The 27,943-nt window shown below is 41.8% G+C and overlaps 1 non-coding gene and 1 pseudogene across 1 annotated transcript; both read right to left on the reverse strand.

Moving 5' to 3' along the window:
* Nucleotides 1-6,598: 6,598 nt before the first annotated feature.
* Nucleotides 6,599-6,705, reverse strand: LOC111764104 (U6 spliceosomal RNA). The gene has a single exon (XR_002796793.1). It is a non-coding gene; the product is annotated as a U6 spliceosomal RNA (small nuclear RNA).
* A 2,864-nt stretch (nucleotides 6,706-9,569) lies between these two features.
* LOC101431221 (calcium-binding and coiled-coil domain-containing protein 2 pseudogene) lies at nucleotides 9,570-11,057 on the reverse strand (annotated as a pseudogene).
* Nucleotides 11,058-27,943: the final 16,886 nt, after the last annotated feature.

A 27,943-nucleotide genomic window follows, 5' to 3' on the forward strand; every position in this document is an offset into this window, starting at 1 on the left:
TTTAGAGCAATCCATACGCTCTTCTGCAAAAACCCTTTTCCTCTTGATTTAGCTCCAGACTTGCTATAGGCCCTGGTGGAGGCTGAATGTTTTGTTTTTTTGTTTAGAGCAGGTGTAGTTTTATAAAAAAAAATCCTGTAGAAATTTCCCTTGTACCATACACCCCCCCCAAACACACACACAGTTTTCCCTCTTATTATCACTTGGCAGTAGTGTGGTGTATTTGTTATAATTGATGAACTAATATTATAATTATTAACTAAAGTCTATAGTCTATAGTTTACACTAGGGTTCACTCTGTCTTATGGTTTTTAAAAAATGTTTTATTGTGATAATATATACAACATGAAATTCCCCATTTTCAGCAGCGCTAATTGCATTCTCAATGTTGTGCTGCCACTACCATCTATTATCAAAACTTTAACGTCATCTCAAGCAGGAAATCTGTACCGTTAAGCAATAACTCCCCGTTCCCCACTGGGATGGGCTGAGGCTGTATGGACCCCAGAAAAGTGTGTTCTTAAAGGTCAGCCATGCCTGTGCGTGCGATCCTACTGTGTGTTCTTAAAGGTCAGCCATGCCTGTGCGTGCGATCCTACTGTGTGTTCTTAAAGGTCAGCCATGCCTGTGCGTGCGATCCTACTGTACGCAGGGCTTTTGATGAGGCTACTTCACGTGAGGCGTGGCCCGGGGTGGGTCTTAACCCTCTCACTGGGGTCCTTCAAAAGAGAATGAAATTCTGACAGAGAGAGAGAAGGGCACAGAAGCAAGAATCGGAAAGCAACAAAACCCCGAAGAGAAGGGTAAGACCAGATGCCACCAGTGCCTTGTCACGTGACAGCGGAGTCCAGGATCACCGGCAGCTGGTCTTAGAGGAGAAGTCATCACCTTGATGATGCCTTCGTTTGTTCATGTTTCAGCCTAAAAGCTATGAGCTTGTAACCAATAAATTTCCATCATTTAAAGCAACCCATTTTATGGCATCTGCTTGAGCAGCTTTGGCAAACTAGAACACCCACCCCATCACTGCCCCTGGCAACCTGTAATCTAATTCTTGACTCTATTAATTTGCATATTCAAATTATTTCCTATAAACGAGAGATCATACAATATTTGTCCCTTTGTGTCTGGTTTATTTCACTCAACATGGTGTCTTCAAGATTTATCCATGTTGTTGCAAGGATCAGAACGTCATTTCTTTGTACAGCTGAATTATATTCCACTGTATGTCTATACCGCATTTTGTTTATCCATTCTTCCTTTGATGGACATTTGAGTTCCTTCAGCCTTTTGCAATTGTGTATGACGCTGCTAAGAACAGCAGTGGGCAAATGCCTGTTTGAGACCCTGTAGTAATCCTTTGGGGTATACACCTAAAGTGAGATGGCCGGTTCTCACGGTTCTACATTTAACTTTCTGAATTACTTCCAAAGTGTCTTCACAGCAGCTCCATTATTTTACATTCCCACCAACGATGTATGAGCGAGCCTATTTCTCTACTCCCTTGTCAGCCCTTGTGCTCTTCAGATTAAAAAAAAAATTTAGTTATTCCCCCCACCTCACTGTTTGCACTCGCTGTCTGTTCTCTGTGTCCATGTGTTGTGTGCTCTCTGCATCTGCTTGTCTTTTCTTTTTTTTTTTTTTAAACAAATCAATTTTATTGATACATATTAATAAAGCATAAATCCACCCAAAATGTACAATCGTTGGTGTTTGGTATAATCACATAGCTGTGCATTCATCACTTGAATCATTATTAAAACATTTTCTTTATTCCAATAATATAATAAACAAAAAACAGACAAACAAAAAAAAACCTCATCACCTCTCAATCTGTTTCCTCTGCCATACATAGCTGCTATTCTGTTTCTGTCTCTGTTTATTTGTGTTTATATTTTGTAAAAAAAACATTTTATATATGCAATATTACCCAAGTATGTATTTTATATGAGGTTTCACTCATATACAGTCCCATGCTATATTTCTTACCAGGAGCCAAACCTGGGACTTCCCATGTGGGAGAGAGGCACTCAATCACTTGAGTCACCTCAGCTCCCTTTGTTATGTCTCTTATTGTCTTTCCTTTTTGTGTGTTTTTGTTGCATCATCTTGTGTCAGCTCTCTGTGCCTGCCCATCACACCAGCTCGCTGTCTTGCTCGTCTTCTCTGGGAGGCACTGGGAACCGAACCTGGGACCTCCCATGTGATAGGCAGGAGGTCGATCACTTGAGCCACTTCCACCCCCCCACTTTTTTAATAATAGCCATTCTAGTGGGTATGATGTGGTATCTCATTGTGTGTGTGTTTTTTTTTAAGATTTATTTTATTTATCTCTCTCCCCTTTCCCCTCCCCATAGTCTACTTTCTGAGTCCATTTGCTATGAGTTCTTCTGCATCTGCTTGCATTACCAGTTGGCACTGGGAAACCATTTCTTTTTTGTTGTGTCATCTTGCTGCGTTGGCTCTCCATTTGTGCAGAACCACTCCTGGGTGGGCTGCGCTGTTTGTTTTTTCACGTGGGTTGGTGCTCCTTGCAGGGCGCACAGCTTGTGTGTGGGGCATCCCTACATGGGTGCACCCCTGCATGTGCACAGCAGCACTGCATGTGGGCCCGCTCACCATACAGGTCAGGGGGCCCTGGGGATCGAACCCTGGACCCTCCACATGGTAGACAGATGCTCTATCAGTTGAGCCATGTCCACTCTCCTCATTGTGTGTTTTTTTTTTTAAGATTTATTTATTTTTCTTTCTTTCTTTGCCCTTTCCCCCACCCTCCAAGTTGTCTGCTTTCTGTGTCCATTCGCTGTGTGTTCTTCTGTGTCTGCTTATATTCTTTTGTCAGCAGCACTGGGAATCTATGTCTCTTTTTGTTGAGTCATCTTGCTGCATCAGCTCTCTGTATGTGCGGCGCCACTCCTGGGCAGGCTGCACTTTTTTCACGCAGGACACCTCTCCTTATGGGGCACACTCTTTGCACATGGGGGTTCCCCTAAGCAGGGGACAACACTGCATGGCATGGCACTCCTTGTGTGCATCAGCACTGCACGAGGGCTGGCTCATCACATGGGTCAGGAGGCCCTGGGTTTGAACCCTGGACCTACCATGTGGTAGGTGGATGCCCTATCAGTTGAGCCAAATCTGCTTCCCTCATTGTGATTTTGATGTGCATTTCCCTAATGGTAATGATGTTGAGCATATTTCCATGTGCTTTTTGACCATTAGTATGTATCTTCTTTGAAGAAATGTCTATTGAAGCCCTTTGCCCGTTTTATTGATTGATTGATCGATTGATTGATTGATTGATTGATTGTATCAGGTCTGGGGATTGAACCTGGGACCTTCTATGTGGGAAGCTGGTGATCAACCACTGAAACACATTGGCTTCCCTAAGTTGGTTTCTTTTTTTCATTTGTTTGCTTCTTGTTTTTTTTTTTGTTTTTAGGAGGCACTGGGGATTGAAACCTGGACCTCCCATATGTGGGAAGCAGGCGTGCAACCATTTGAGCCACATTTGCTCCCCTTTTGCCCATTTTTATTTTTGAGAGCTTTACAAATCATATTTTATTCTATCCACAAAAAGAGCCCACTATGGAAACCCACTTAGCGCCCAGGAAGAGGGCTGTCGACCTGAGATAAACAGAAAAGTAGGGTCACATGCCAATTACTGAAGACACACTCCCCTCTGCTGCATGCCCAGGCAGCCAGCCAGACCTGGCCTAGAAATCTCAACTCTATGGGTTCCCAAAGCAAGGGCCCTGGGCACATTCCTTATTTCTTTTTGGGCGCTGTCCCGGGTGCTAGGCTATAGCAGAACCACCTTGGGTGCCTCTGAGCCCCATCAACTCACTGACAAAATGCAACCCCCTCCCACCCCCCAGCTCGCCAAACATCCACGGTCACTTGGACAAGAGCCTTTGCCCATTTTTAAATTGGGTTGTCTTTTTGTTGTTGAGTTGCAGGAGTTTTAAAAATATATTCTTGATATTACACATTTATCAGATATATAATTTCTAGAGATGGGATGTTTGATCATGGGATAAGTGGGCATGTGATCTGAGCTGGGTATTATTGGGCCCATCTAAGTCATAAAGGAGATAATATCTGGAAATGTTGGGCTGATCTTATAGGATGAACCACTCTGAAGAAGCACCCAGAATATCCAGATCTGGAAGTTAAAGGGTGGATATGTGAGTAGTTCCTTTCATTTAATCACCTATTCATAGAGTTTTGCCTCTCTCTCTGTAACTCTGAGCTCTGCAGATTCAGGGGTCTTGATTCCCAATAGAGGAATGCTTCCAGCATGTGACGCAACAATGATCTCATTGGTCTGAAAGCTGGAACCGTCACTTGGCCATCTGGGACCTCTCATACCACTGAAGAACAGTGGCTGGGGTGACCGATCATGACTCTCAAGGGACAATAGAGCTGCTGGCCCACAGCGAGCGCAGGCGGACTGTGTCTGGATCCCAGGGGATTCTTTGCAGCGTCTCTTAGGACTTTGATGTTCCAAAGTCAAAGTTAACGGAAAGCTATAGCAACAGCAAAAGGCAGGACCACTGAGAATTCATATCCTTCAGGAATTAAATAAAGGGTCATCCCACCAAGTAAAAACCTCAACCAGCTGAGGTGCTGACTGAGGGCAAAGGGAACGAAGAATTGATAGTGGAAGAAAGAAATTACTGACATTACTGTGGTCTTGTGATATATTATAGAAATAAGAACTGTACTATGCTAATCAGGCTATTTTCTTTCTTTTTTTTAAAGATTTATTTATTTATTTCTTCCCACCCACTCATTATTTGCATTTGCTGTGTGTTTGTTGTGTGCGCTGATCTTCTTTTTTTTTTAGGAGACATGGAGGGAGGGGCCTAATCACTTGAGCCATCTCTGCTCCCTGCTTTGTTGGGTCTTTTCATTATGTTTTCCTCCTTGTATCTCTTGTTGTATCATCTTGTGTCAGCTTTCCATGCCAGCTCATTGCATCAGGTTACTGTCTTGCTCATCTTCCTTAGGAGGCACCCAGAACCAAACCTGGGACCTCCCATGTGGTAGGTGAGAGCTGAATTGCTTGAGATACATCTGCTTGCCTTCTACCTTGCTTATGTATGAATGTCTGTGTAATAATAAATTTTCTCCTCTGTTCTCAGTTGCCCTTTTTATTTTATTTAAGAATTATTATTGGTGGCTGACATTACAATTTAGTCTCCAGATTATAGAATATTCAACCAGAACTCTGATTTAATGTAGAAGTAATTAACATCACTTAGAGATGGCTACAGTAGTGGCATGGATTTTGTGTATCCCTTTTGGGGAAAGGGTGAGACTATCTTCCCCTCTTCTCCCATCCCTTAGCAACCACTATGTACTTTTCCATGTATGAATTTGCCTGTTCTGGACATTTCATATAAATGGTATCATACAATATGTTGTCTTTTGTGTCTGTCTTCTTTTACTTAGCACAATGCTTTCATGGTTCATCCATGTTGTAGCATGTATCAGAACGTCATTCTTTTTTATGGCCAAATATCATTCCATTGTATAAATATACCACATTTTGTTTATCCATTCATCAGTTAATGGACATTTGGGATGTTTCTACATTTTGGTTATTATGAATAATGTTGCCATGAATATTCTTGTACAGGTTTTTGTATGAATGTATGTTTTCAGTTCTCTTGGGTATCTACCTAGGAGCGGAATTGCTAGGTCATATGGTAACTCTATGTTTAACTTTTTGAGGAATTACCAGACTGTTTTCCAAAGCAGCTTCACCATTTCACATTCCCATCTTTAATGTACTAGGATTCCGATTTCTCCACATCCTCACCAATACTTACTTTCCATTTTTTGTTTGTTTTTTATTAAAGCCACCTTAGTGAGTGTGAATGGTATCACCTTGTGGTTTGTTTGTTTTTTTAAACATTTTTAAAAAATTTATTTCTCTCCCCTTCCCTGTCCCCCCTCAAGCTGTCTGCTCTCTGTCCATTCGCTGTGAGTTCTTCTGTGTCCACTTGCATTATTGTCAGTGGCACCAGGAATCTGTGTCTCTTTTTTGTTGCGTCATCTTGCTGCGTCAGCTCTCCGTGTGTGGCATCACTCCTGGGCAGGCTGGACTTTCTTTCGCGTGGGGCGGCTCTCCTTATGGGGCGCACTCCCTGCAAAAGGGGGTCCCCTACACGGGGAACACCCCTGCGTGGCAGGGCACTCCTTGCGTGCATCAGCACTGCGCATGGGCCAGATCCACACGGGTCAAGCAGGTCCAGGGTTTGAGCCGCAGACCTCCCATGTGGTAGATGGACGCCCTAACCACTGGGCTAAGTCTGCTTGCCTCACCTTGTGGCTTTGATTTACATTTCCCTATTGACTAATGATATTGAGCATCTTTTCAGGTATTTATTGATCATTTGATATATTCTTTGAAGAAATGTCTATTCAAATTCTTTGTCCATTTTTCAATTTTTTTGGTCTTTTTATTGTTGAGTTGTAAGAGTTCTTTATATAATCTGAATATTAGACCCTTGTTTGATATATGGTTTGCAGATATTTTCTCCCATTCTGTGGGTTGTCTTTTTACTTTCTTTTTTTTTTTTTTTTTTTTTTTAATATGGAACGCTTCACGAATTTGCGTGTCATCCTTGCGCAGGGGCCATGCTAATCTTCTCTGTATCGTTCCAATTTTAGTATATGTGCTGCCGAAGCGAGCACTCTTTTTACTTTCTTGATAGTGTCCTTTGCACAAAAGATTTTAATTTTGATGAAGTCCAATTTATATATTTTTTTCTTTGGTTGCTTGTACATGTAGTATCATATTTTAAAAAGTTGCTAATCCAAGGTTACAAAGAATTATCCCTATGTGTTCTTCCAAGAGTGTTATAATTTTAGCTCTTACATTTAAGTCTTTGATCCATTTGGAATTAATTTTTATATATGATGTGAGGTAGGGGCCCAACTTCATTCTTTTTTTTTTTTTTTTTAAGATTTATTTTTATTTATTTAATTCCCCTCCCCCGGTTGTCTGTTTTCTGTGTCTTTTTGCTGAGTCTCGTTTCTTTGTCCGCTTCTGTTGTCGTCAGCGGCACTGGAAGTGTGGGCGGCGCCATTCCTGGGCAGGCTGCTCCCTCCTTCGCGCTGGGCGGCTCTCCTTACGGGTGCACTCCTTGCGCGTGGGGCTCCCCTACGCGGGGGACACCCCTGTGTGGCACGGCACTCCTTGCGCGCATCAGCACTGCGCATGGGCCAGCTCCACATGGGTCAAGGAGGCCTGGGGCTTGAACCGCGGGCCTCCCATGTGGTAGACGGACGCCCTAACCACTGGGCCAAAGTCCGTTTCCCCCAACTTCATTCTTTAACATGTGGATATCTAGTTGTCCTAGCACTATTTGTTGAAAAAACTATTCCTTCCCCAATAAATGGTCTTAGCATCCTAGTAAAACACCAATCGACCACACTGATCTATGTGCCTCTCCTTACGTCAGTACCACACAGTCTTGATTACTGTAGTTTTGTACTAAGTTTTGAACTAAAGAAGTGTTAGATCTCCAACCTTGTTCTTCATTTTCAAGATTGTTTTGGCTATTCTTGGTCCCTTGCATTTCCGTATGAATTTTAGCATCAGCTTGTTCATTTCTGCAAAAAAGGAAGTTTGAATTTTGATAATTTTTGCATAGAATTTGTTTGGGGAATATTGCCTTTCCATGAACAAGGCATGCCTTTCCATTTATTTAGGTCTTCTTTAAATCCTTTCAATGATGTGCTGTAGTTTTGAGTGTACAAGTCTTGTACATCTTTTGTTAAATTTATTCCTAAGTATTTTATTAGTTTTTTTTTAAAAAGATTTATTTTATTTATTTATCCCCCCCCCTTGTTGTTTTACATCCACTCTGCTCTCTGTCTCTGTTTGTTGTGTGCTTGTCTTCTTTTTAGGAGGCACTGGGAACTGAACCTGGGACCTCCCAAGTGGGAGGGAGGTGCCCAATTGCTCGAGCTACCTCTGTTCTCTGCTTGTTGTGACTCTCATTGTGTTTCCTTGTTGTGTCTTTTCGTTGCATCATCTTGTTGTGTCAGCTCGCTGTGCCTACCTGTTGTATCAGTTTGCTGTCTTGAGCATCTTCTTTAGGAGGCACCAGCAACCAGACCCAGGACCTTCTATGTGGTTGGCAGGTGCCCAACTGCTTGAGCCACATCTGCTTCCCATTTTCTTCTTCTTCTTTTTAATGTATTTTAATTAAAATATATATATATACTTAGATTGCATAAAATGTTTCACAAAACAATATAAGGGATTCCCGTATGTCCCACTCCCCACACCCCACACCCTTCCCCAAATTAACAACTATCTTCATTAGTGTGGTACATTCATTGCAACTGATGAACACATTTGGAGCATGGCCACTAAGCATGGATTATAGTTTGCATTGTAGTTTACACTCTCTCCCACTCAGTTCAGTAAGTTATGGCAGGATTTATAATGGCCTGTATCTGTCATTGCGATGTCATTCTGGACAATTCCAAGTCCCAAAAATGCCCCCAATTACACCTCTTTTTCCCTCTCCCTGCCTGCTTTCAGCACCTTCACTGGCCACTGTCTCCCATTTTATTCTTTTTGATGTTATTGTAAATGGAACTTAATCTCATTTTCATTTTTGGGTTGTTCATTGCTAGTATTTAGAAATACAACTGATGTTTGTAGAAAATATCTCATTTTTAATAGACACATGATTGCTCATCTTATAGACCACACTCCCAGCCTCCCTTACAGCTTGATGTGGCCAAAGGACTAACGTCTGACCAATGAGCATGCGTGAAAGTGATGTGCACAACTTCCCTGTTGTTACTTTGCCCCTTCCCTTCTGACTGAAATGGACTAAGCCATCCTGACCTATGTTGCCAAGATCTGCCACCTGCTTTTGTAAATGGAGTTTTACTGGAATATAGATAGGTATGCTAAGCATGCTCTTTTTTTTATGTGTTGTCAGTGGCTGCTTTCATGTCATAATGACAGTTTTGGGGGTATTTGCAAAAGAGACACTATGGTTCAACCAGACTAAAATATTTACTTTCTGACCCTTTATAGAAAAAAATTGCCAACCCATGGGTTAGAAGATTCTGTAGAATTTCTTTTTTTTTTTTTTTCTAAGTAGAGAACTAGTTTGTTTTTGGTACTAGAGATTAACAATATTTGTCATCATTGACTTATCCATATTCGAAAATTTACCTGCTTAGAAAGGTTCAAACCTGTACAGTTTCTAACAACTTATACTAACTATTACGAAAGGACTTAGGACAAAAAAGTTACGTGCATAGGAAAGATCAAGGAGTAGAAAATGTCAACCAGAAAGGAAGAAGGCTTTCTGTGATTGAAATAACACTTCCTGCTCATGGTTAGAAATAAGATGCTTCTGCTGGGAGCTGAGAAATTAGGACAAGAAACCTCTGGTATCCAAATTGGATGACCGGTTCTGTCTGTGCCATTTGGAATAGTCTAATGCAGTCAGAGAAAGAGGCCTGAAGAGCAGGAAATTCTCAGCCTTTGACTAATCTCCAGCCCCAGGGTCAGGATGGAAGGCTGAGTACAAAGACACGCAAAGCCTGGTCTTGAACGGCAGGACAGTTTGGAGAGCTAAGCAGGCCTGTTGCGAATAGCCAGGTCATCCATCCCAAGGTCCTTGTCCAGGAGACACTTGGAAGAATGGGTGCCGCAGGTGGGAAGCTGATACAGCCAGAGCAATAACCCACAAGGGTGGAAGTAACAGCCCTTACCACCACCCCTCAGCTCACTGACCTGGCTCTACCTCTAGGGGCAGCAGGGCTGAAAAACCCCTAATAAATTTCAGGTTAGACAGGATCTTGAGTCATAACTCAAAGTAGAAGTTATAGGTCCTACTCTATCGAATCTACTACAGTACAGATCCAAGAGGCTGTGACACTTACAGAGAGTGGAGAATACCTGGTCTTCAAAGACCTGCCTCTCCTGCTGGGAAGATCTTGTCACAAACTGAACCACTCAAACGAAGGGTCAGCATGTGCTGCTCCAGGGCGTGATCAGCAATATCAGTATCATTAGCCAAGTCTGCTTGGCAGGTGGGACACTTCTTGATGGAGAGCAGACTCGGGGCAGAGCTTTCTTGGATACCAGAATATGGGTTTCTATAGACAAGTCCAGGATTTTGTCCTGCACCTCCTTGAAGTGAAGTAGGCACTTAATATGGCAAAGAATCAACATCTAGACCCATGGAAGTCAGCAGTCTGCTGTTCTCTCTCTTCAAGAGATCATTTTCTCTATCTTCTCCTTCTCGCGCTGTAGAACTTTACATATGAACTCCTTCTCACTCAGTCTTTTGACAGGTCAGAGTTCTGGTCCTTTAGCTCCTGTCATTTCCTAGTTGCAGTAGTTTCCTTTTGCTTCATCTCCTCCACTGTCTGCTCGAGGTTCTTCTGGTGCTCCTTCTGTTCAGTTAAATTGAGGAAGAGCTGGCCATTTTCCTTTTTCAGATGCTCCAGCTGTTCTGTCTTATCTTGATGTCCTTGAACAAGCTTCTCTATTTCTTCTCTTGAGTTGACAGCTGGGCCTGAAGCTGATCCACTCTGACTCCCATCTTCTCATTTTCTAAGGCCACCTTCTGGTTTTGCTCTTTGAGATGAAGCAGTTCTGTCTCCTGCCAGTCCTCCTGCTCTTTCACTTTGTTTTCCAACTTCTTACTGAGAATCTTTAGGGTTTTTAGCTCCTCCTGCAGTTCCGGCATTCTCTGGAGTTCAGTCTGCACGTCTGAATTCTGCTTCTGAAGGCTGAGACAGCTGTCCTTCAGCTCCTGGTTTTCTTTGCAAAGCTCTTCCACCTCTTCCTGCGTGGTAACAACCAGATGTCTTCCTCACTTTCTGGATGGAACTGGAATGGGACACTTGCTCCCTGGACTACACCATCCTGACCCACATAGCAGAACTGGTAACAGTCATCATCCCCGGCCAGGTCGTAAGCTTTGAAACGAACTTCCTGCTGTTTGGCTGATTCACTGCTTAGGGTCGACAGGCAAAGTAACCCACATGAAGGTAATACTCACGGGTTGTCTTCCATCCCACTCTAAAGATGCCAACCCAATCCTTTCATCTAGGAACAGAATGCTGGGTGAGCGTGAAATAGCATGTGATGTCCCCTCCCGGACATAGAACTTTTCCACACTGTTGGAGATGACCTGAGAGAAATGACAATGATCCAGCAAAACAGCTGATGTGGGAGGACCTTCCATTCTGTCTCTGCGGTGGGGCTCCAGGGAGAGCAGCTGACCACCGAGCACAGCGACAGCAGGGTTTCGTGGTGATGCCTTCCTGGAGGGTTTACGGCCACTGGGCGTGACGCTCTGCTGCGCTTCTGCTAATTTCTTCCAGGCTGGCAGCTGGGTTCTTCTCTCCAGCAAGAGCTCTTCTGGCAGCAACAGCGGTGCACATACTATCAAGGACCTTCTCATCGTGAAGAACAGTCTAAGTTTTATTAGGTCTCCCTCTCCCTGTAATTCACCCTTCAATTCTTAGCTTCCCTGGTGGAATGGTTTGCTTCCTCGGTATTTAAGGGTACCTGCTCAAGGGTCTGCGTTGTCTCCGTACCGTTGTGGCTGCGCGCTTTGTGATTCAGATTATGCCCAGCAGACACCCCCATCGCTCAGTTTGGGTTAGAAATGGTCTTTTTTTCAAGTACAGTGTACTTTTTAAAAAATTGGGGTAAAATTTACATACAATAAAATATCCCAGTTTTTACTTAAACATTCCATTTTCCAAATGGAAGGTCTGTTGTTTTTATGATGATAAAAGCAATACATTTCACAATAAAAAAATTCAAATTCAGGAAAAAAAAATACCCTGCTATTAAGTGCTCAGTTTGATCGATTTGGTTAACCACTACTCACCGACAAGGTAGAGGATGCACCCACCTCGTGGCCTTTTCCAGTCAGTCCCCCATCTCTACTCCTCAGAGGCAGCCACTGTTGTGATTTTTTTTTTTCCACAATGAGAAATATAGTTTATAGAATCCACCATACCCATCTTTATGTAATAGTCCACACTCACCTGATTATGGATTGTGCATGTTGTATAATACCTGTATTATGCTTCATAGTATACATTGGAATATATAATATACTGTACAGTTGTGTTAGTAATTGTATATAATCCATGGTTTATCTTAGGGTTCACTGTTTGTGTTGTATAGGTCCATGGATTTTTTTTTTAATATTTATTTCTTTCTCTCCCCTTCCCCCCCGTTGTCTGCTCTCTGTGTCCATTCGCCGTGTGTTCTTCTGCGACTGCTTGCATTATCCGGCGGCACTGGGAAACTACATCCCTTTTCTGTTGTGTCATCTTGCTGAGTCAGTTGTCCGTGTGTGCGACGCCACTCCTGGGCGGGCTGCGCTTTTTTCACATGGGGTGGCTCTCCTTACAGGGAGTGCTCCTTTGTGGGGCACCCCTACGTGGGGGACATCCCTGCGTGGCACAGCACTCCTTGCATGTGGGTCAGCTCACCACACGGGTCAGGAGGCCCTGGGGATCAAACCCTGGACCCTCCATATGGTAGGTGGACACTCTATCAGTTGAGCCACATCTGCTTCCCCCATGGAATTTTTTTTTTTTTAGCTAATACTTTTCCTTTTTTTTTCTTTTTAATTTTTTATTGATTTTGTAAAAATATTACATTAAAAAAAATTATATGAGGTCCCATTCAACCCCACCACCCCCACCCCACCACTCCATCCCCCAGCAACACTCACTCCCTTCATCATGACACATCCATTGCATTTGGTAAGTACATCTCTGGGCATCTCTGCACCTCACGGTCAATGGTCCACATCATGGCCCATACTCTCCCACATTCCATCCAGTGGTTCCTGGGAGGATTTACAATGTCCGGTGATTGCCCCTGAAGCACCATCTAGGGCAACTCCAAGTCCCAAAGGCGCCTCCACATCTCATCTCTTCCTGCCATTCCCCATATCCATCAGCCACCATGTCCACTTTTCCCATTCCAATGCCACCTTTTCTCTGGGGGCCTTGGATTGGTTGTGTCTGTTGCACCTCTATGTCAGGAGGAGGCTCAGATTCCACATAGATACTGAATGCAATCCTCCTGCTTTCAGTTTTAGGCACTCTAGGCTCCATGGTGTGGTGGTTGTCCTTCTTCAACTCCATCTTAGCTGAGTGAGGTGAGTCCAATAAATCAGATTGTAGGAGCTGGAGTCTGTTGACACTCAGGGCCTGGCTATCCTATTGTCAGTCCAGAGATTAAAATCCCCTAAATATATCTTAAACCCCAACACCAACTACAATTCCAGTAAAGTAGGATGAAAGTCTTATGAAAAGAGATCCCATCTGAGTCCAGTACCATCACGCAGAAACACCAGCTCCAAAGAAGGGCCATCTGACATGGCAGTGAACCCCGTCTGCCATGACCATAGAACCCGTGGGTCTCTTTAGCCCTCAAAGGAACCAACACCTGGGGATTGCATCCACTCCATCTGTCTCCCAGACTCTGCTCAGCTGTGCACAGGGGCAATCCTTCTGACAGCCTCCAGACTCTTTTTTAGAGACTTGTAGCCATATAAACTCATTTCTGCTTTCCATTTCCCCCTTACATTAGGTCAAACAGCATTTTAAGGTCATGTTATTATATGTAGACAGGGATATTCTGCTGATCTGCATTGAATCTTTAATTCAAGGTCATTTTCTAGTTCCATCTTCAGCTGGTATTTGGTAGTGATCCCTCGGTGCCAGGGAGGCTCATCCCCGGGTGTCATGTCCCACGCTGGGGGGAAGGCATTGTATTTACATACTGAGTTTGGCTTCGAGACTGGCCACATTTGAGTAACATGAAGGCTGTCAGGAGGAAATTCCCAGGCACAGTGCTGCTCTAGGCCTTGTTCTTATTTCAGGCATATAGGCTCACAAGCATAGTCATTAGTATCATGCTTTCCCTGTTGGACCCTCATTCCTTCCTGGTCCTTACCATTGCACCTGGGGAATTGCCGCTGTTCCCCTAGGGACCACGACAGAGCACCTCCGGCCAGGAACTCAGTACCCCCCCAACTGTAGTTTTTAATTGTTGCCACTATGAGTATATCCAAACATTACCATGCACCCTGGACATATGCCCTGTACAGCTCCCTGTCAGCCATATATCACCTGTTGATAGTATCCTATACCAATATTCCTCGGCTGTCATTGTTGAACCATTCTGTGATCCAAAACTTCCGCCAGCTCATCATAAATTCCACCCCTGCAGACGTCGGCTCACATCCTTCCTCCACCCCCCGATTTCCTGTAAGCCTATCCCTCAGTCTCTAGCTCTCTGAGGCAGTTTTCTTATTTCATATCATTGAGTTCATGTAGTATTTGTCCTTTAATGCCTGGGTTGCTTCACTCAACATAAGGTTCTCAAGATTCATCCATGTTATCACGTGTGTTTGTAGTGTATTTGTTCTTACTGCCGAGTAGTATTCCATTGTGTGTATATACCACATTTTATTGATCCACTCATCTGTTGATGGGCATTTGGGTTGATTCCAACTTTTGGCGATAGTGAACAATGCTGCTATGAACACTGGTGTACATATATCGGTTTGTGTCCTTGTTTTCAGTTCTGCTGGGTATATACCCAGCAGTGGTATTGCTGGGTCATATGGCAAATCTATGGTTAGTTTTTTGAGAAACCACCAAACTGTCCTCCAGAATGGTTGGATCCTTCTGCTTTTCCCACCAGCAGTGGATGAGTGTTCCCCTTTCTTCACATCCTCTCCAACATTTGTATTCTTCTGTTTTTTTCATAGCTGCCAATCTTATGGGAGTAAGATGGTATCTCATTGTAGTTTTGATTTGCATTTCCCTGATAGCTAGAGATTTGGAGCATTTTTTCATGTGCTTTTTAGCCATTTGTATTTCTTCTTTGGAGAAGTGTCTGTTTAAATCTTTTTTCCATTTTTTAAATAGGTTGTTTATCTTTTTATTTTCAAGATATGAGTTCTTTATATATGCAAGTTATAAGTTTCTTATCAGATATATGGTTGCCAAATATTTTCTCCCATTGTGTTGGCTCCCTTTTTACTTTCTTGACAAACTCCTATGAGGTGCAGAAGGATTTAATTTTGAGGAAGTCCCATTTATCTATTAGTTCTTTTGCTACTCATGTTTTTGGTGTGATATTCATGAATCCATTTCCTATTACAAGGTCCTGTAGATGTTTCCCTACACTGCTTTCCAAGGTTTTTATGGTCTTGGCTCTTATATTTAGGTCTTTGATCCATCTTGAGTTGATCTTTGTATAAGGTGTGAGATGGTAATCCTCTTTCATTCTTCTACATATGGCTATCCAGTTCTCCAGGCACCATTTGTTGAATAGTCCACTCTCTCCCAGTTGAGAGGGTTTGATGGCTTTATCGAATACTATATGGCTATATATGTGAGGTTCTATATCTGAGCTTTCAATTCGATTCCATTGGTCTGTGTGTCTCTCCTTATGCCAATACCATGCTGTTTTCACTACTGTAGCTTTGTAGTATGTTTTGAAGTCAGGTAGTGTGATTCCTCCAATTTTGTTTTTCTTTTTCAGTATATCTTTGGCTATTTGGGGTCTCTTTCCTTTCCAAATAAATTTCATAGTTAGTTTTTCTAGTTCCTTAAAGAAGGCTGTGTTGATTTTTATTGGGATTGCATTGAATGTGTAGATCAGTTTTGGTAGGATAGACATCTTAATAATATTCAGTCTTCCTATCCATGAACAAGGAATATTCTTCCATTTATTTGATTTCCTTGAACAGTCTTGTATAGTTCTCGGTGTATAAGTTTTTTACCTCTTTAGTTAAATTTATTCCTAAGTATTTGATTTTTTTATTTACTATTGTGAATGGTATTTGTTTCTTGATTTCCTCCTGATCTTGCTCATTATTGGTGTACAGAAATGCTATGGATTTTTGCGCATTGATCTTATAACCTGCGACTTTACTAAACTCATTTATGAGTTCTAGAAGCTTTGTTATAGATCTCTCAGGGTTTTCTATGTATAGGATCATGTCATCTGCAAATAGTGAAATTTTGACTTCTTCCTTTCCGATTTGAATGCCTTTTATATCTGGTTCTTGCCTCAGTGCTCGAGCAAGTCCTTCTAAGACAATGTTAAATAGGAGCGGAGACAATGGGCATCCTTGTCTTGTTGCTGAGTTTAGAGGGAAGGATTTTAGGATTTCTCCATTGTAAACAATGTTGGCTTTAGGTTTTTCATATATACTCTTTATCATGTTCAAAAAATTTCCTTGTATTCCAATCTTTTGGAGTGTTTTTATCAAGAAAGGGTGCTGTATTTTGTCAAATGCTTTTTCTGCATCTATAGATATAATCATGTGATTTTTTTCCTTCAATCTGTTTATATGGTGTATTACGTTGATTGATTTTCTTATGTTGAACCATCCTTGCATACCTGGAATAAATCCCACTTGGTCGTGGTGTATAATTCGTTTAATGTGTTGTTGGATATGATTAGCAAGTATTTTGTTAAGTATTTTTGCATCTAGGTTCATTAGAGAAATTACAGAATTTTCCTTTCTTGTGATATCTTTGTTTGGCTTTGGTACTAGGGTAATGTTGGCATCATAGAAGGAGTTCAGCAATGTTCCTTCTGTTTCGATTTTTTGGAATAGTTTCAGCAGGATTGGTGTTAGTTCTTTCCGGAATGTTTTGTAGAATTCACCTGTGAAGCCATCTGGCCCTGGGCTCTTCTTAGTTGGGAGATTTTTAATGACTGATTCTATCTCTCTGCTTGTGATTGGTTTGTTAAGATCATCAATTTCTTCTTTCGTTAATATGGGTTGCTTATTTGTTTCTAGGAATTTGTCCATTTCCTCTAAATTGTCATTTTTGTTGGAATATAGTTTTTCAAAGTATCCTCTTATGATAGTCTTTATTTCTGTGGGGTCAGTGGTGATATCACCTTTCATTTCTTATTTTGTTTATTTGCATCTTCTCTCTTTTTTTCTTTGTTAGTCTCGCTAAAGGTTTGTCAATTTTGTTGATCTTCTCAAAAAACCAGCTCTTGGTCTTGTTTATCTTTTCAAGTGCTTTCTTATTTTCTATTTCATTTAGTTCTGCTCTTATCTTTGTTATTTCCTTCCTTCTTCTTCCTGTTGGGTTACTTTGTTGTTGTTTTTCTAATTCCTTCAAATGTGCAGTTAGTTCTTCAATTTTTGCTCTTCCTTCTTTTTTGATATATGAATTTATGGCTATAAATTTCCCTCTCAGTACTGCTTTTGCTGCATCCCATAAATTTTGGTATGTTGTGTTATCATTATCATTTGTTTCAAGGTAGTCATTGATTTCTTTGATATTTCCTCTTTGACCCACTGTTTTTCTAAGATTGTGCTGTTTAATTTCCAAATCATGGTGTGAAACCTGGGCCTCTGTCCCTTGCAAATTTCCAGCTTGACTCCACTGTGGCCAGAGATATTGTTTTGTATGATTTCAATCTTTCTGAATTCATTAAGCTTTTCTTTGTGGCCTAGCATATGGTCTATCTTGGAGAATGATCCATGTGCGCTTGAGAAAAATGTATATCCTGCTGTGTTTGGGTGTAATGATCTATATATGTCTATTAGATCCAGCTCCTCTAATATACTGTTCAAGTGTTTTGTTTCTTTAGTGATTCTCTTTTGAGATGTTCTGTCCAAGGTAGATAGTGGTGTATTAAAATCCCCCACTATAATTGTAGATGCATCTATTGTTTCACTTAGTTTTTCCAGCGTTTGCCTCACATATTTAGAGGCACCTTTGTTAGGAGCATAAATATTTATGATTGTTCAATCTTCTTGACAGATTTTCCCTTTCACTAAAATGTAGTATCCTTCTTTGTCTCTCACAATTGTTTCACCTTTAAAATCTATTTTGTCTGATATTAATATAGCTACTCCTGCCTTTTTTTGGTTATTGTTTGCTTGTATGATTGTTTTCCAGCCTTCACTTTCAATCTCCATGCGTCTCTGGGTCTAAGATGTGTCTCTTGTAGACAGCATACGGATGGGTCATATTTCCTTATCCCATGTCCCAGTCTGAATCTTTTGATAGGTGAGTTTAATCCATTGACATTCAGTGTTATTACTTTCAAAGAATTATTTGTGTTAACCATATTTTGATTGGATTTGTGTTTGTCATATTTTGTTTGTATTTTTTTTCCCTTCTATTTTTGTCTTTTTTTGTTGCTCTTATACTCTCCTCCAACTCTGCCTGTCCTGTTTTTTCCTTTCTTCCTGCAGAACTCCCTTTAGAATTTCTTGAAGGGGAGGTTTCTTGTTGGTATACTCTTTCAGTTTCTGTTTATCTGAGAATATTTTGAACTCTCCATCATGTTTGAATGCTAGTTTAGCTGGATAGAGTATTCTTGGTTGGAAATTTTTTTCCTTTAGTACTTTGATTATATTATACCACTGCCTTCTTGCCTCCATGGTTTCAGATGAGAAATCAGCACTTAATCTTATGGAGCTTCCCTTGTATGTGATGGTTTTCTTTTCTCTTGCTGCTTTTAATTTTCTCTTTGTCTTGAGCATTGGGTAATTTGACAAGTATGTGTCTTGGGGTGGGCCTGTTGGGGTTTATGACTAGTGGAGTGCGCTGTGCTTCTTGGATATGTACATCTGTGTCTTTCAGTAGATTTGGGAAGTTTTCAGCCATTATTTCCTGCAACACTCCTTCTGACCCCTTTCCCTTCTCTTCTCCTTCTGGAATGCCTATAATACATATGTTTGAGCGTTTTGCATTGTCATTCAGGTCCCTGAGTCCTAGCTGGATTTTTTCTATCTTTTTATCGACCCCTTCTACCATCTGTTTGATTTCTGATGTACTGTCTTCCCCATCACTAATTCTCTGCTCTGCCTCTTCTAGTCTGCTGATATTTGCTGCAAGTGTATTTTTGATTTCTTGAACTGTGGTGTTCATTCCCATCATATCTGTTATCTTTTTGCGTATGTCTGCAATTTCCCTTCCGAGTGTTGTCTTCATGTTGTTAACCTCTTTCATTACTTCATCAAATTTGTCGGTGATAAATGTTCTGAAATCTTTCATTGCTTGAGTGAAATTCTGTTCCCCTTCCTGATTTTTAGTTTGTTGATTGGATTCAGCCATGTTTTCCTGATTACTGGTTTGGTTTGTAGGTTTTTGTTGCTTTCTGGTCATCATTTTTCTTGATGGGTTTAATCAGTTCCTTAGCTTCTTTGTCTACTCTTGGAGATTAATTAGCTGTTGTTTTTGCGTAAGTGTTATATCTTCTCTTTGTCACTTTGTTCTTCTTATTCTAATTTCTTGTTGCTGGTTATGTTCACTTTAAAGGAAAGTATTAGTGCCGGGGAAAGGTAATTGTGTAAGCAAGGAAAAAGTGTAAGGTAGTATTGGTGATATATGTTAACAAAGCAAGAATATGAGATCTGGGAGGATGGAGGTTAGATTCATGGAAAATTGTGTAGAGTTATAGCAGTAGGTAGAGTACCTATTATGAGGTAGCTGACTGAATATGGGAGGAATATGGTATGAGCTAAAAAGCTATTGTTTTCATGAGAGAGGGAAAGAGAAAAGAAAGGTAATAGTTTCAAGAGTGGATAACAGACAGAAAACAAAACAAGGGTATTAGGAATTAAGAGTTAGATACTTTGTGGATCCAAGAAAGGGAGCTGGGAGGTGGAATATAGGAGAGACAGTAGATGATGGCGGATATCAAGATGTAGGCGAAAGGGGATAGTGTAGGTAGCCTAAATCAGTTCACTTAGAAATGAGGCAGTGGAGGATGAGAGAACCCAGCAAATGTGAGGTGTTTCCTGCAGCACCTATTGTATAATTGAGTTAAAATAAAATAAGTAGAAAATGAGGGACAAGAGGGAAAGCAAAAACAGAAAAAGAAAAAAGAAAAAATGAAAAAAAAAAAGAAAGAAGAGAAGAAAGGAAAAAAGAAAAAGGGGGGTGGCAAAGGGTGAGGAACAGGTAGGGGTAAGAAAAAAACAGATAACACGAACCACAATTGCAACACCAACAACAACAAAAAAAAAAACCCCTAAATAACTGAATAAAAAAAAGACTTTGGGGGATACGCTGGGAGAAAAGACTAGGGGATAATGCAATATTAGCACTCAGGACATTAAAAAAAGTAAAAAATAAGATAAAATGAAAATAAGAACAAAACAAAATGAAACGGTAAAGAAAAAATGCAGACGTTGAAGGCTAGGGCATTCAAGGACCTCAGATGGACCTCAGGGCATGATGGATTCAGGGGTGGAAAGTCTGAGATATTGAAGACTCAAGAGGTGTGAGTCTCTGGGGTGTGGGCCACCAGAGTTTAGGGGACTCAGACCTGGCGACCTCAAATCTGGTCAACAGGAAGCCTAGGAGCCCCACAGTGTAGCACAGCCCTCAGGGATCCCCGCAGCTGGGTGCCAGCCCTATGGGGGAAGTCAGATCCGCAGACTCTATATTGTGTCTGAACCCTGCAATTCACTTACTCACTAGGGTTTATTTTTGTCGATATTTCATCAATTCAGCTTTTGGACCACTCCCACCCTATGATCCCACAGAACGGCCACCTGGGGGCGCCTCTACGCCGCAGCCAATTTAATGACGCAGCACTGGAGCCCAGCCCGTGGGTTGGGCTCCAGTTGGAAACGCCGAAAGCAGATTCCACAACCGGAATTCCCAAGCTTCGCAAAATATTCCCCAATCGGCTTCCAGATGTGTCCCCCTCCCTCGCCGCACCCTGTAACAACCTCCCAATTACGTCCCTTTATTGCCAATAATCTGATTCCGTTGCAGATCGGCAGCTGGGCCTATGGGGGCGGGGCTCCAGGCGGAAGCGCTATTCTTTGTGTCCACAATCAAAAATTCCCCCGCTTCACAACAAAACACCGTCTGTCTCCCCAAGTCGATCCACAAAGGCGTCCCGTCCTGTCAACCCCCCAACAGCCCGCCCAGGACTCGCGAATTCCCCAACACTGCAGAGCCACCAAAAAGCGCAGCCGCAGTGCGGGTTCCGCGGCTCCACCCACCCCCAAGGAGGGAGCAACCCGTGTGCAGGTCTCACCTCCGGGCAATAGAACCCAAATTATATCTTATAGACCAATCCTCTCCATTACCTTCCCACCAAATCGATGTCCAGAGACTTCCCGCCCTGCAAAAATCCCGAAAAAGCCTGGTCCCAGAGAACCTCCAGCGGCGCCCAGCTGCCTCTTCCCAGGAGAGATGGCAAGGCAAACTCGCTCAGCCACCATCTTGCCGGAAGTGTCTCTGTTCTGATTTCTGTCACCACAGGTTACTTTTCCCTATTCTCAAACTTTGCATAGTACATACACTTTTTTTTTAAAGACTTATTTTTTAAATTTATTTCTCTCCCCTTCCTCTCTCCCCCTCCCCCAGCTGTCTGCTCTCTGTGTCCATTCGCTGTATATTCTTCTGTGACCACTTCTATCCTTAGCAGCGGCACCGGGAATCTGTGTTTCTTTTTGTTGTGTCATCTTGTTGTGTCAGCTCTCCGTGTGTGCGGCGCCATTCCTGGGCAGGCTGCACTTCCTTTCGCGATGGGCTGCTCTCCTTACGGGGCGCACTCCTTGCGCGTGGGGCTCCCCTACGCAGGGGACACCCCTGCGTGGCATGGCACTCCTTGTGTGCATCAGCACTGCTCATGGGCCAGCTCCACACGGGTCAAGGAGGCCCGGGGTTTGAACCGCAGACCTTCCATGTGGTAGGCAGATGCCCTATCCACTGGGCCAAGTCCGCTTCCCAGTACATACTCTTTTGTGTCTGTATGTTTTTTTCACTCTGCATAATGTTTTTGAGGTTTGTCCTTATTGCCTGTATTAGCAGCTCATTCCTTTTTTTTTATTTTAAAGATTTATTTATCCTCCCCCCCCCATTGTTTGCACTCGCTGTCTGCTCATTGTGTGCTCTTCTTTTTAGGAGGCACCAGGAACTGAACCTGGGACTTTACATGTGGTAGGAAGACACCCAACTGCTTGAACCACATCCACTTTCCCATTCCTTTTTTTTCCCAAAGATTAATTTTATTATTATTCCCTCCCCACCCCGTTGTCTACTTTCTGTGTCCATTTGCTATGTGTTCTTCTGTGTCTGCTTGCATTCTCAGCGGCACCGGGAATCTGTTTCTTTTTGTTGCATCATCTTGCTGTGTCAGCTCTCTGTGGGTGCAGCGCCACTCCTGGGCAGGCTGTGTTTTTTTTTGCATGGGGTGGCTAAATGTGGGGTGCACTCCTTGTGCATGGGGCTCCCCTATGCGGGGGCACCCCTGCATGGCATGGTACTCCTTGTGTGTGTCAGCGCCATGCGTGGGCCAGCTCACCACATGGGCCAGGAGGCGCTGGGTTTGAACCCTGGACCCTCCCTTATGGTAGGCGGATGCTCTATCTGTTGAGCCACGTCCGCTTCCCCCATTCCTTTTTCCCCTCTCCCCCCTTGCACCTTGCTTGCTCTCTGCTCTCTGTGTCCATTTGCTGTGTGCTCTTCTGTGTTTTTGCTTGTCTCCCTTTTTTGTTGCGTCACTTTGCTGAGTCGGCTCTCTGTGGTGCTTGCGGGCTGGGCTGCTCTCTGTGGCATAAGGGCAAGCCTGCCTTCACAAGGAGGCCCCAGGATGCAAACCCACAGCCTCCCATATGGTAGACAGGAGCCCAGCTGATTGAGCCACAGCCTCCCCCCCATTCCTGTTTATTACTGAATAGTATCTTAATACTTGGATACACTGTACTTTGGTTATCTTTTCTCCTGTTTGTTTTTTCCTTTAGATTTGTTTATTTATTTATTCCTGCCCCCCCCTCCTCCCACTCTCTGTGTCCATTTGCTGTGCATTCCTCTGTGTCTGCTTGCCTTCTCACCAGGAGGCACCAGGAATCAAACCCTGGACCTCCCACACGGTACAGGAGCCCAATCACTTGAGCCATATCCGCTTCCCCATTCTCCTGTTGATGCACATTTCAGTTGTTTTCACTTCAAGTACAGTTTTTTTTTTAAACCAAAATTTGTTTATGAGTGATCTGTCATTGGCCCTTTCCCACTTTAAACATTTTGTCACTCTGTCATTGTCAGCTGCATAATGCAATGATCGAAAACTTGAGTTCTTTTTTTCTTTTTCTTTTTCTTTTTCTGGAAGCAAGAGCTTCTGGCTTTTAATCTTGGCTGCCCATTAGAATCACCTAGGGAGCTTTAAAATCCCTGATGCCATCCCACGCCATGGACCAGTTAAATTAGGATTTCTGCAGGGGGACCCAAGCATCCATGGTGCTTGAAGCTCCTTAGGTGATTCCAATGTGCTGCCAGGGTAGGGACCTCTTGCAGTTAGTCTTCCAGAGATGTAGGGAGAGATTTGATTTGCTTGCTGAGCTAAGGGTGTTGCTCACTCAAGTCTTTCATTTACTGTGGTTACAGTCCCATGCTCTTAAATCAAGCTGGTTTTTTTTTAGCTTGAATTTGATGGAGATCAGACTTCATTGTATCTCTGGTTTCGTTTTATTAAAGGCTTTTTTTCCTTATTAAAATTTTACTAAATTCCTTGTTACAACTTGTAATACTTTTATAAAGTAATGGCTCTCAATATCTTCTTTATATTCTCTTCTGCATCAGTTTCTCAAAATAACACTAGAATCCTCCTCGTGTTTGATTCATATCTTCAAGCCTTGTGATTGCATGTTTTTAACTTTTAACTTTTATTTATTTTTTTAATTAGAGAAGTTGTAGGTTTATAGAAAAGTCATGTAAAAAACACAGTATTCCCATATACCCCCTATCATTGACCTTTGCATCAGTACGATACCTTTGTTACAATTGATAAAAGAATATTAAAGTCATAATTAACTATAGTCCATAGTTTACATTAAGTGTATTTTTCCCTTATACTACTCTATTATCACCTTGTTTTAGTATTGTACATTTGTTATAATTCATGAAAGAACATTCTTATACTTGTACTATTAACTCAAGTCCATCGTTCACAACAGGGTCCACTGTGTTATATAGTCCCATGTTTTATCTTCTTTCATTCTAGTAACATAGGCCCAAAACTTCCCCTTTCAGCCACATTCACATACATAATTCAGCGCTGTTAATTACATGCATGATAACAAGCTACCTCACCACCATTCATTTCCAAATTTATACAATCAGCAGAAATAGAAATTCTGTACAAATTAAGGATCAGTTAATCTGCTTATTATGATTAGTTCATATCAGTGTCATCATACAATATTTGTTCTTTTGTGTCTGGCTTATTTCACTCAAATTATTTTTCTCAAGATTCACCTATGTTGTTTCATGGATTGGGATTTCATTCCTCTTTAGGTCTGAATAATATTCCATTGTATGTATATACCACATTTTGTTTATCCGTTCAATGGTTAATGGACACTTGGGTTACTTTCATCTTTCAACAATTGTGAATAAGGCTGCTGTGAACTTCGGTGTGCAAATTTCTGTTCAAGTCCCTGCTTTCAATTCTTCTGGTATATACCTAGGAACGGGATTGCCAGACCTTCTAGTAATCCTATATTTAGCTTCCTGGGAACTTCCACAGCAGCTGCACCATTTTATATTCCCACCAGCAATGAATGAGTGTTCCCATTTCTCTACATCCTCCCCAACACTTGCAATTCTCTGTTTATTTTTAATAGTAGCCATTCCAGAAGGTATGAAATGGTATCTTATTGTGGTTTTGATTTGCATTTCCCTAATAGCTAATAATGTTGAGCATCTTCATAGGTACTTAGGCCATATATATTTTTTCTTTTGTCTGTTCAAGTCTTTTGCCCATTTTTAAATTTCATTCTTGAGTTATAGGATTTCTTTGTATATTCTGGAAGTTAAACACTTATTAGATATGCAGTTTCCTATTATTTTCTCCCATTAAGTAGGTTGGCTTTTTACTTTGTGACAGTGTTTCACATAAAGTTTTACATTTTGATGAGGTCCAATTTATCTTTTTCTTTTGTTATTTGTGCTTTGGATGTAAATTTGAAGAAACTGATGTCTAACACAAGGTCTTGAAGAAGCTTCCCTCCATTTTCTTCTAGAAGTTTTATAGTTCTGGCTCTAATTTTGATCCATTTGGGTTAATTTTTGTATATGGTGTGAGATAGGTAGGGGTCATTTTTCATTCTTTTGCATATGGATATCCAGTTCTCCCAGCACCATTTATTGAAGAGACTATTATTTCCCAATTGAGTGGACTTGGTAATCTTATCAAAAATCAGTTGGGGAGAGGGGAGTGGACTTGACCCAGTGGTTAGGGCATCCATCTACCACATGGGAGGTCTGCAGTTCAAACCCCGGGCCTCCTTGACCCGTGTGGAGCTGGCCCATGCACAGTGCTGATGCGTGCAAGGAGTGCCGTGCCACACAGAGGTGACCCCGCGTAGGGGAGCCCCACGCTCAAGGAGTGTACCCTGTAAGGAGAGCTGCCCAGCGCAAAAGAAAGTGCAGCCTGCCCAGGAATGATGCCACACACACGGAGAGCTGACGCAGCAAGATGACGCAACAAAAAGAGACACAGATTCCTGTGCTGCTGACAAAAACAGAAGTGGACAAAAACAAGAACACGCAGCAAAAGGACACAGAGAACAGACGGGGGGGAGAGGGGCGGGGGGGCGGAGAAGGGGAGAGAAACAAATAAAAAATAAATCTTTAAAAAAAAATTCAGTTGGGGGAAGCGGACTTGGCCCAGTGGATAAGGCGTCTGCCTGCCACATGGGAGGGCCAAAGTTCAAACCCAGGGCCTCCTGACACATGTGATGAGCTGGCCCACGTGCAGTGCTGATATGCACAAGGACTGCTGTGCCACTCAGGGGTGTACCCCACGTAGGGGAGCACCATGCACAAGGAGTGCACCCCATAAGGAGAGCCACCCAATGCAAAAAAAGTAAGCTTGCCCAGGATGGCACGGCACACACGGAGAGCTGATGCAGCAAGATGATGCAACAAAAAGAGACACAGATTCTGGGTGCCGCTGATAAGAATACAAGCAGACACAGAAGAACACAGAGCTAATGGACACAGAGCAGACAACTTGGGTGGGGCAGGCAGGGAAGGGGAGAAAAATTTTTTAAAAATCTGAGAAAAAAATCATTTGGCCTTAGATATGAAGGTTTATTCCTGAACTCTCAATTTGATTCCATTAGTTGATATAGTCTCCTTTTGTCAGTACCTTGCTGTTTTTACCACATAGATTTGTAACATGTTTTAAAAGTCAGGAAATGTGAGCCTGCCAACTTTGTTCTTTTTCAAGATGTTTGGGTGTTTGGGGCCTCTTACCCTTACTCTTCCAAATAAATTTGATAATTTGCTTTTCTATTTCTGCATAGTAGGCTGTTGGAATGGTGGAATGCCGTTCTCTCTCTCTCTCTCTCTCTCTCTCTCTCTCTCTCTATATATATATATATATATATATACACATATATATAGCAACTGCATTCAATCTATACATTATTAGGGTAGATTTGACATTTTAGCAATCCATGAACATGTAATATCCTTCCATTTGTTTAGGTCTTCTTTGATTATTTTTAACAATATGTCACAGTTTTGTGTCCAAGTCCTTTACATCCTTGCTTAAATTTATTTCTGGATATTTGATTCTTTTAGTTGCTATTATAGTGGATTTTTTTCTTTATTTTCTCCTCAATTGCTCATTACTAGTGTATAGAAACACTACTGATTTTGGGGTGTTGATCTTGTACCTTTGCTGAATGTGTTTATTAGCTGCAGTAGCTTTGTTACAAATTTTCCAGGACTTTTTATATAGAGGATCATATCATCTGCAAATAGTGGAAGTTTTACTTCCTCCTTTTCAATTTAGATGCCTTTTATTTCTTTTTCTTGCCTAATTGCTGTGGCTAGCACATCCAGTACAATGTTGAACAGCAGTGGTGACAATGGGCACCCTTCTCTTGTTCCAGGCCTCAGAGGAAAAGCTTTCAGGCTTTCATCTCTAAGTAAGATGTTAACCAGGGGTTTTACATATATACCTTTTATCATGTGGTGAAGTTTCCTTCTATTCCTTGTTTTCTAAGTGTTGGAAAGGATGTTGGATTTTGTCAAATGCCTTTTCTGCATCAGTTGAGATGATCGTGTGGTATTTTTCTCTAATTTTGTTAATGTGGTGTATTACATTAGTTGGGTTTCTTATGGGGAACCATCATGTATACCTGGGATAAAACTTGATGATGGTGTATAATTTTTTTGCTGTTCTGTTGGATTTGATTTGAAAGTATTTTGTTGAGGATTTTTGCATCTATATTCATAGGAGAAATTGGTCTGTAATCTTCTTTTCTTAGAGTATCTTTATGTGAGGGTAACATTGGCTCATGGAATGAGTTAGTTAATGTTCCCTCCTCTTCAATTATTTGTGAGAGCTTGATCAGGATTGGTCTTTTTTTAAGGTTTTATTTTTTATTTTTTTAATACTTTCTAAGTTAAAGTTAATAGATCACAATGAACATTACATTAAAAAACACGAAAAACATAAGGTTCCCATATATCCCACTCCCCAACCCCGCCCCATCATTTTTGTAAATTGTATTTTTTTGAAGATACATAATCACAAAAAAATGTTACATTAAAAAATATAAGAGGTTCCCTCTACCCCCCACCCCCCCGCCCACTCTTCCCACACCAACCACCTCCATCATTGTGGCACACTCCTCGCACTCAGTGATTGGTCTTAATTCATCTTGAAATGATTGGTAGAATTAACTTGTGAAGCCATCTGGTCCTGGGCTTTTCTGTGTTGGGAGGTTTTTGATGACTTTATGTAATTGTTCTGTTGAGATCTTCTATTTCTTCTACAGTCAATGCAGGTTGCTCATGTGTTTCTAGGAATTTGTCCATTTTGTCTAGGTTATCTAGTTTGTTGGCATGCAGTTGTCCATGGTATCCCCTTATGATCCTTTTC

The sequence above is a fragment of the Dasypus novemcinctus genome, chromosome 11 (assembly GCF_030445035.2).
Source record: "Dasypus novemcinctus isolate mDasNov1 chromosome 11, mDasNov1.1.hap2, whole genome shotgun sequence".
In the NCBI taxonomy this organism is placed as follows: Eukaryota; Metazoa; Chordata; class Mammalia; order Cingulata; family Dasypodidae; genus Dasypus; species Dasypus novemcinctus.